This window comes from Protomyctophum parallelum, assembly GCF_964188405.1.
Source record: "Protomyctophum parallelum genome assembly, chromosome: 9".
NCBI classification, from domain to species: Eukaryota; Metazoa; Chordata; class Actinopteri; order Myctophiformes; family Myctophidae; genus Protomyctophum; species Protomyctophum parallelum.
This window is the reverse complement of record NC_139706.1, coordinates 26,223,706-26,232,191: the sequence shown is the minus strand read 5'-3', so window position 1 is coordinate 26,232,191 and position 8,486 is coordinate 26,223,706.

Here is an 8,486-nt window from a genome sequence, read left to right as displayed (position 1 = left end):
GGGCTTGATGTTCTATTGCCAGAGTTGCAGCTTTATGGGCCCATAGACACAACCCTGCTGGAACATGTGGTTTTGATATGTTCATGTGCAGGGCTGAGGCCAGTTAAAGCACCAATACACAGCCATTATTCACTCCACTGTGCTACAGCAATCAGAACCACATGCCATACTAAAAATGCCCCGATCCTAGTATTCAAGCACGTCCTGTCCCAAAGGAATGCTGTTCCCAAGCTTGCAAACAATGACTCCATATTCATTTTAAGTTTTCAAGCTGTTACTCCAAGTAACATTTTACTGTGATATTGGATTATACTGGCTAATGTGTGAATTGCTGTGGTATGCTTGCTTGCTATATTGCCTGTCTCCCGAGTGTCTGGTAGACAGTGGTAGAGCTTTCCACTCACATAAAGACTCCACATTTTTAACACCCAACGCCTAGAACCCCTAGCAATGCAGATGGAGACAGACAAATTATATTGGCAGTGGAATAAGTTGTCTGTAAGAAAGTGTGCATTGTGTGTGTGTGTGTGTGTGTGTGTGTGTGTGTGTGTGTGTGTGTGTGTGTGTGTGTGTGTGCGTGTGCGTGCGTGCGTGCGTGCGTGCGTGCGTGCATGCGTGCGTGCGTACTGTATATTTGTAGACCCACCCTGTTCTTCTTGGCTACAGGCAGCAAATCTTTGTTGAGGTTGGTTGTGCCAATATATTACACAGGAATAGAGACTAGGCATGCTAAGAGACAAACACATCAAACAGGCTCTGTAACCAGCTCCTCCTCAGACAACAAACATGATCTATTCACTAGATAAAGGCTAAATGTAATGCTTAGGCCTTTCCAGTTCTCTGTTTCTCTGTTATTATTTTGTTCTGAAAATCCAATAAAATGATGCCTGATGCCTCCAAGCCCATGACTCGTGGCTTTTCATGGCGTCATCCCTATGTTCCCTCGACCTGAAGCGTTAAGGGAACATAGGGCTACCCCATTTCCCCAGGGTCTTGGGATTGTCTTCATCAGACCTATAATGACCACCATGTCTGCTAAATAGCACATACAGTAATAGTATTTGTACCCAAGTGAGCTGTGAACTGTGGAAAGAACTTCCAATCTTCCTGACAGCTGTCAGCTAATCTCATCCATGGACCCCACAGCAGACACCTAGACTGCGGCCTGCAACTGAGCAGCCAACATTTTACATTTCTGCTGCTTGGTAGAAAGTGATAGGGTGGTCAATGGGCATGGTCATGACCTCTGACTGGTGCAAGAGCAATGTATGCATGTCTATGTCTATGTCTGTGTGTCTGTGCCTGTGTCTGTGTCTGTGTCTGTACCTGTGTGTGTGTGTGTGTGTGTGTGTGTGTGTGTGTGTGTGTGTGTGTGTGTGTGTGTGTGTGTGTGTGTGTGTGTGTGTGTGTGTGTGTGTGTGTGTGTGTGTGTGTGTGTGTGTGGTTGGTTACTGGAATGTAACCTGCTCCACTTCTACACTCTTAGCATTCACTTAATCACTTTCTAGGAGCAGGTGACAACCGAGAATACTTTCACACCATTGGGGAGAGGGTGGCCGTGCTGACATGACTCGTTCCTGTCAACTTGTGGAATGAAGGCAAAGTCGAGTTTTGTGTAAAGTGCTATGTCACGTCGCTTGAGGTCATATTAAATTGCAGTGGTGTCACATGCTCTTTAAAAGACGATCTATAATACAAGCTCACAACATGTCGCATCGCAACGTGTCATGAGCTTGTTGATATTCTTGGCAAACAGCACTGTCGCGATGGTGTATAAATGAAGCATTATTCATACTGTAAAGACATTGTTAAGCCCAATGTAGTTGTATGACCATGTCACTTGCTGAATACAGTATAACTGATTTAGAAAAAAAAAAAAGAAAAAAATCCACAAAGATCAACAGTTGTACGACGAAGTATGAATTGGCCTTTATTCCCACAGACTTGCTGAAGCTCTAGCTTTAGGGCACAAAGCCATCTCTGATCCAGCTCCAATAGTCCAGCCCCTTTTCAAAACCCTTTTTACATTGTCCTCTTGGGCCGGCTGACCCCTCGCTGTTATTACTGCGTTCTGCCCAACTGCACCAGAGATAACGCCTGATGCACATCTGTATTCTTCCCGCAGATTAGGCCATTTGGGATATTGTGTTAGGGAGCCCTCCCCTGTGTGTGGAGACCTAGAAACGTTGAATGGGCTGCTGGGAGCAGGGCTAAAGCAATAGGCCAGGCTCATGTCTGTGGCGACTCCCCAGGGTGACACCGAGAGAACGGGTGTGTGGAACCCATCAGGGCTCCAACCGCTGATGCACTCCGACAATGTTATGGGAGATCCATTCTGCCATGAGTGGTACATAGGACACACAGGTTATTTCACATGGGGGAGCTCTTATTCTAACCTCAGTTGACTCGATGGGGATGACAATTTGGAATGTGAGTGCCGCGGACGGATTTCCTGGTTTCACGTTTCAGGCACACAACTCTTCTCAACTCTCCATGGTACTTTTTTTTCATCCTCCCACTTCAGCCTTAGTATGACTTGTTCATATCTCTCCCAAGTGTTTGAATGAACCCAATGGCCCCTGAAACACTACAGGCCTTTGGCTAAAACCCCAGGGCAGACCTTGTGGTATTCCGGTCTGCTGTGTGCTGTGCTGAGGCCAAACATATGTCTTCATAGGATAGCGTGTGTGTGTGTGTGTGTGTGTGTGTGTGTGTGTGTGTGTGTGTGTGTGTGTGTGTGTGTGTGTGTGTGTGTGTGTGTGTGTGTGTGTGTGTGTGTGTGTGTGTGTGTGTGTGTGTGTGTGTGTGTGTGTGTGTGTGTGTGTGTGTGTGTGTGTGTGTGTGTGTGTGTGTGTGTGTGTTGGAGGTGTGCTGCCTGCCTGCGTGGGAAACACTTGCATTCCACACCCACTTGTTGACCTCCCTGAACTTTCCCTGTGCCGAAACTCCTCAGAGCCACCTTGGCAGTGGGAAGAGGATGTCCCCAAAGCTCCCATGTATAGGGACACACTGACACTGTCTCAGTCCTCACTGTTAATTTAACTCTGAGAGTGCACAAATGTAACCAAATGGACCCCTCTTATACCGGGAGTTACAAAGGGGTGATTTAACACTATGGATTTTACAGTTAAATTCCTCTCATACACAAAATTCTTCCCTTAAAGGGACACTTCACCCTTTTTGCAAAAATATATATGTTAATGACGTTTAGAAGCTTTAGAACACTTTCCTGGGGGTCTTTATGTGTGTAATATGTGGTTTTAGATATTATAGATTGTAGCAGTGAGCACAGTGTCTCTGATGTCATGGACACTGGTCTCACTACCTTCCTGGACTACAATTCCCATAATGCTTTGGTGCACTGCTCCTCCTTGTGGATAGGGGGAGAGCTGTCTTACTGAGACAACATGTAGTCCAGGAAGGAAGTGAGCCCAGTGTCGATGACATCAGAGACACCGGGCTCACTGCTACATTCTAAAATATCTAAAACCACATATTACACACATAAAGACCCCCAGGAAAGTGTTCTAAAGCTTCTAAACGTCATTAACATATATGTTTTTGCAAAAAGGGTGAAGTGTCCCTTTAATATACAGTAATCAACAAAATTAACACATCAGTAGGCTAAACCCTCTTTTCAAAAACATAGTCCCCATCTAAGACATACATGCATGAGATACTCTAACATGCAATAGTCAGCTCTCTACAAAGCTTAGGGTCAGCAATGGAATGTAACCCTCTCCATGGCAGTTTGACCATAGTCAGACTACTACTAGACCTCACACCTAGGACTCACCTGGAATGGCTCATGGAATTGGTTCCCAACCTTTTTATACTGAAGTACCACCTCAGAAAATATTTGGCTCTCCAAGTACCACCATAATAACTGATATATACAGGAGCGTATACCTGCCCTTTTTGTTCCATTCCTAAGCCAATAACGCTGCTGCTCTGACAAAACTCAGCTGATGATATTTCGAATGTGATTAATCCGTTCTCAAATCTTCTATTAATGGCTAGGTGTGCTGTCATGCCCATTTCAGCACGGCTGGATAGCCTATTTCAACCAATTGCTTGGTCAGAAGAACTACCTGTAGTGATATTAATATTTTCATTCCACCGTCTTTTTTCTCCTTTTTTGGGTGACTCCTCTGTGTACCACCAGAGGGGGGCTCAAGTACCACCTGTGGTACACGTACCAGTGTTTGGGTACAGCAACTTGCAATGGGCCTGGTTTTCAAGGTTACCAGTACAGTACCTAAACTATAATTCCAAATAGTAGCCCGAACATTTTGGACCTGGGCGTTTAAATGGAACAAGGCGACTATTTGCAGCAGGCTTTTATTTATTTTTGCACCGTCCTGCACTGGGCCATTATTTAGTTACAATTCCAATGATGAAGAAATGGCAAATAATAGCCCCATGTGTAACATGCCACAAATTATGTTATGGTACCTTGGTTTCTTCTATCCACAAGAGCTTTATGAAGTGTGCACCTCCATGTTCTTTTCCTTGCATCACAACAAACACAATAGTGTAAAAGTTGTATTATATCCGAAAATAGCAGATCTACAAGCTTTTTGAATGCCACCATTGTACAACAAATTAGCATTTAATTAGACCAGTTTTTTCAACCCTTTTCATAGCATTTCTGTAGACTTAGATAGCATTTGATACAGACTTATAGCATGTTATGTAGACAGCACTATAATTGCATTGTATGTAGTCATAGCACGTCATAGTACATATGTATAGCATAGTATAGTATATATGTATTGTTTATATGTATAGTTTCATTATATAGATATTCCACTGTTACTTTCTTAGCTTACGCATGTTTCATGATAAATGCTTTTTATGTGATGTATTCCCATGCTTTTTTGTTCTTGCTTAATGTAAATCGCTCTGGATTAAGTGCGTCTGCTAAATGCCTAAATTGTAAATTGTAATCAAGACCTATTATTTATTCTGCATTTGAGCCACAGACCATTGTGATGAGATTTGAACCTTTCAGACACAAGAATATTTTGTTGTCGACAATAACAATTATTCTACATTCTCTAGACTTCTTGTAAATTAAGTAATGCAGATGTTTAACAATAATTTTACTCTTGAGAGCGTAAAATGAAATGGTTTCATTTTACGCTCTCAAGAGTTAAAGATCTAATAAGGCTCCATTTGATTACCAACTAATTTAGCTGGGGACCACCTACTGGTTTGTGCAGAATCTGGAGGGGAATGATCAGTGGAGCTCCCTCTGGTGTTGTGCCTGTGGGCGTTTCTCACTCTTTAGAAGTAGTTTGACAGGTACTGGTCCCTTGAGGATCTTGAAAACCAGGCCCCAGACAATATGTAATATAAATGGCAAGACATTGTTCATACATGAAGAATTCAAGACAGAATTAGTGGCCCACAGCAGTGCAACCACACTAACTTGCAATTTCCCCAGAATTGCACCCTTCTAGTTTGTAAATTGTCCTAATGAAGACCATTAACATATCTGCATGTAGCAGCATTTCCTAATTAAAAGCTAGTGGCCAGATGTGGGTAAGTATTATCTGAGGTGAAAGTATCCTATGGAGAATACGTGCTTACTGCTGACATGTCATTAATCCCAAACTCACAGGAAATACTTATTTTTTGTATCTCTAACACACACTAAAACCCTCAGCATTACCGTAATTGTCTCCACCAGGCCGAAGGCATCGGGAGAGAGTATGTTTTGCACTCCGTCCGTCCGTCTGTGAACAGCTAATCTCCGGCACCGTTAACCCAGTCGATGCCAAATTTTGCACACACCCTGGATACCAACGATGAACCTCTACCCCCAAATTTCCAGAACGGCCTGTTATTTAACACTGAATTGAATCCCTGCAGGGCCATTTCCTGTCAATTTGTACACTCTTAGAGTTAAATAAACACAATCTCTGTAGAACCATTTTATTATTTTGCTTGTTGAAACAACCTTAATCTGTTATCAATTTCAAACGATCTCTGCGAAAGTGCAACTTTAATAGCCTGTGGCGTGTGGCAGATGCACTTCTATTCTTCTTAGGGGCCCTCATATTCAAATGAGAGCAGCTGGGAAGTGCTGTGGAATAAGAATGAGTATTAGCGCCCGGGCAGGGGTCTCGATGCGTTGCGTCGGGGCCGCTTCTTGGGGCGGTGGCCCTGCCGCCTGGAGTGGAGCATGCATGGGTCTGCTCTTGTTGTAATGATTTGGTGCCTATGATAACTGTTGTCTGCCTTTTTAATATATGTATTAATGTACTGTATGGATGTATTCTATGAAAAGTCACTTGTCATTATAGTTCATTGTCCTTGTCATGTCTTTGTATATTCAATCTTTTTATTTATAATAGTGTTGTGCCTGAGCTGTTTTTATTTTATTTTGTTTGTTATTGTGTTCTTGTTGTGTAATGTCTGTGTCTTTAAAAACCAATAAATATACTTTATAAAAATAAAAATAAATGAGTATTAGAAGGAGGGACACGGAATGGATGGGGGGAGCATTTTTTTGGGTACTGCATAATCTGCCACACTTCTTTACAGAGAAACCCACAGTAAAATCCTGAGTGTTCATTTAATTCGGAAAGTATAAAAAAATAAACATTCAGAGTCAGAGTTAAATGAATACTGTTCTGTGCCCTGAGGCTTACAGTCTTTGATCCACACACAGGGTTTGAGGCCTTAGGCTTAGGGGGCAGGGGGAGCATGGAGCTGAAGACAGGGAGTGGTAGGGGGGGGAGGAGACAGCAGTTATCTGCCCACCTGTCACGATGCCGTGGTAGGGGCCATGGCAAGGGACCACCTGTCATGATGCCATGGTAGGGGCCATGGCAAGGGAGTGCACAACCTTTAAGGTTTGTCTTATCTCCTTTGTTACCCTTCATGTGGATGCTGCCCAGACTCATTTGATATTTGTCTCCACCAGGCCGAAGGCATGTCGGGAGAGTATGTTTTGCACTCCGTCCGTCCGTGTGTCCGTGTGTCCGTCCGTCCGTGTGTCCGTGAGCAGCTAATCTCGGCCACCGTTAACCCGCTCGATGCCACATTTTGCACACACACTCCCTGGATGCCAACGATGAACCTCTGCCCCAAACTTTCCAGAACGGCCTGTTATAGCGCCACCAGGAGGCCGCTTTGTGCAAAACAAGTTTTTGCACAGTACACCTACAGATTTTGTCCAAACATCACGCAAATTGGTACACAGTCTCTCTAGAGCCATTCAACGAAACCGGTCTTTCAGATTTCTCAGACTCCATCCTGATTTAGACTGTATGAAATACAAATACCTGTAGACTGGACATTGTTTTTCGGGGGTTCTTCTTGCTTTGCTTGTTGCATCATAACAGTGTTTATAATCTATTCTCCTAGCAGTGGTTCAGAATGTAGAGCGGCTGTCTGACAACTGGAGGGTTCCAGGTTTGACCCCTTGCTCTTCCTGGCTTCACGTAAGACACTGAACCCTAGAACTGCTCCCGATGAGGCAGCATAGAAGCAGCCATAGCCATGTATATGGCCGTTTTTAACCCAAGGAGTGTATTTTGTGCAAAACTAATGCATGTAGATCAGTGCACCTCCAGTTGGTCTGCATCCAATCAATGATTGGACGTGCAAGACTTCAATTAAACAAAGTCAAGTCAAGGAAGAACCATTGTAAGTCACACAGCTCAGCTTAATGTTAAAAAGTCAGAAATCTTACCTTGGTGTAGTCATGAACAGTCAAATCTAGTATCACACTAAGAATATATAAAGGATATATAAGGAGTCTTGTATGTCTTAGCAAGGTTTTGGACAAATGTCCATGTAATTATCTAGTACTGAAGTACTGTAAAGGTACTTGCAGACTGATGCGTTTTTCTGAAAAAACTGCTGGAAAGCCCTAAACTTTAGGCCCAACATACAATTTTGATCATGTGATACCTCATGAATAATCCTACCCCTCAGGTCATCTGGGACAGGACTGCTTTCTGAACCCAGAGCCAGAACTAAATGTGGAGAAGTAGACCTTTCTTTTCCTTTCGTTATTTTGTATCCTATATTTTCTGCGTCATAATTTGATTCTCTTTTAATCTTGTTTATAATTGTATTCGAATGTCAATTTATAATGGGACATTTGCAGTGTATTAATGCTCTATCATGTGTGAATGATAAATTATACTTTGAATATGTTGATTAAATCACAGTGGCTCAGGAGGATCTATTATTAGCCAATGTCTGGCCACTGTTTGATGCAAGATCACCACTTTGTGGTAGGATGGAGAATGACACTGTTAATGGGTTTACTTTTATACATTCACATTTTATTCACAGTATGTGTGTAGAATGGTTACATTTCAAACAAAAGCAGCTATGAGGATGAAACCAGGAAAAGCACTAAGACTTACATCAGGGTCCTCGATTTTCAATTCATCTGAATATTTAAAGACGTACAAATAATATACACTTCTATGAAAAACAGGAAATCATCATACAACAGCTAG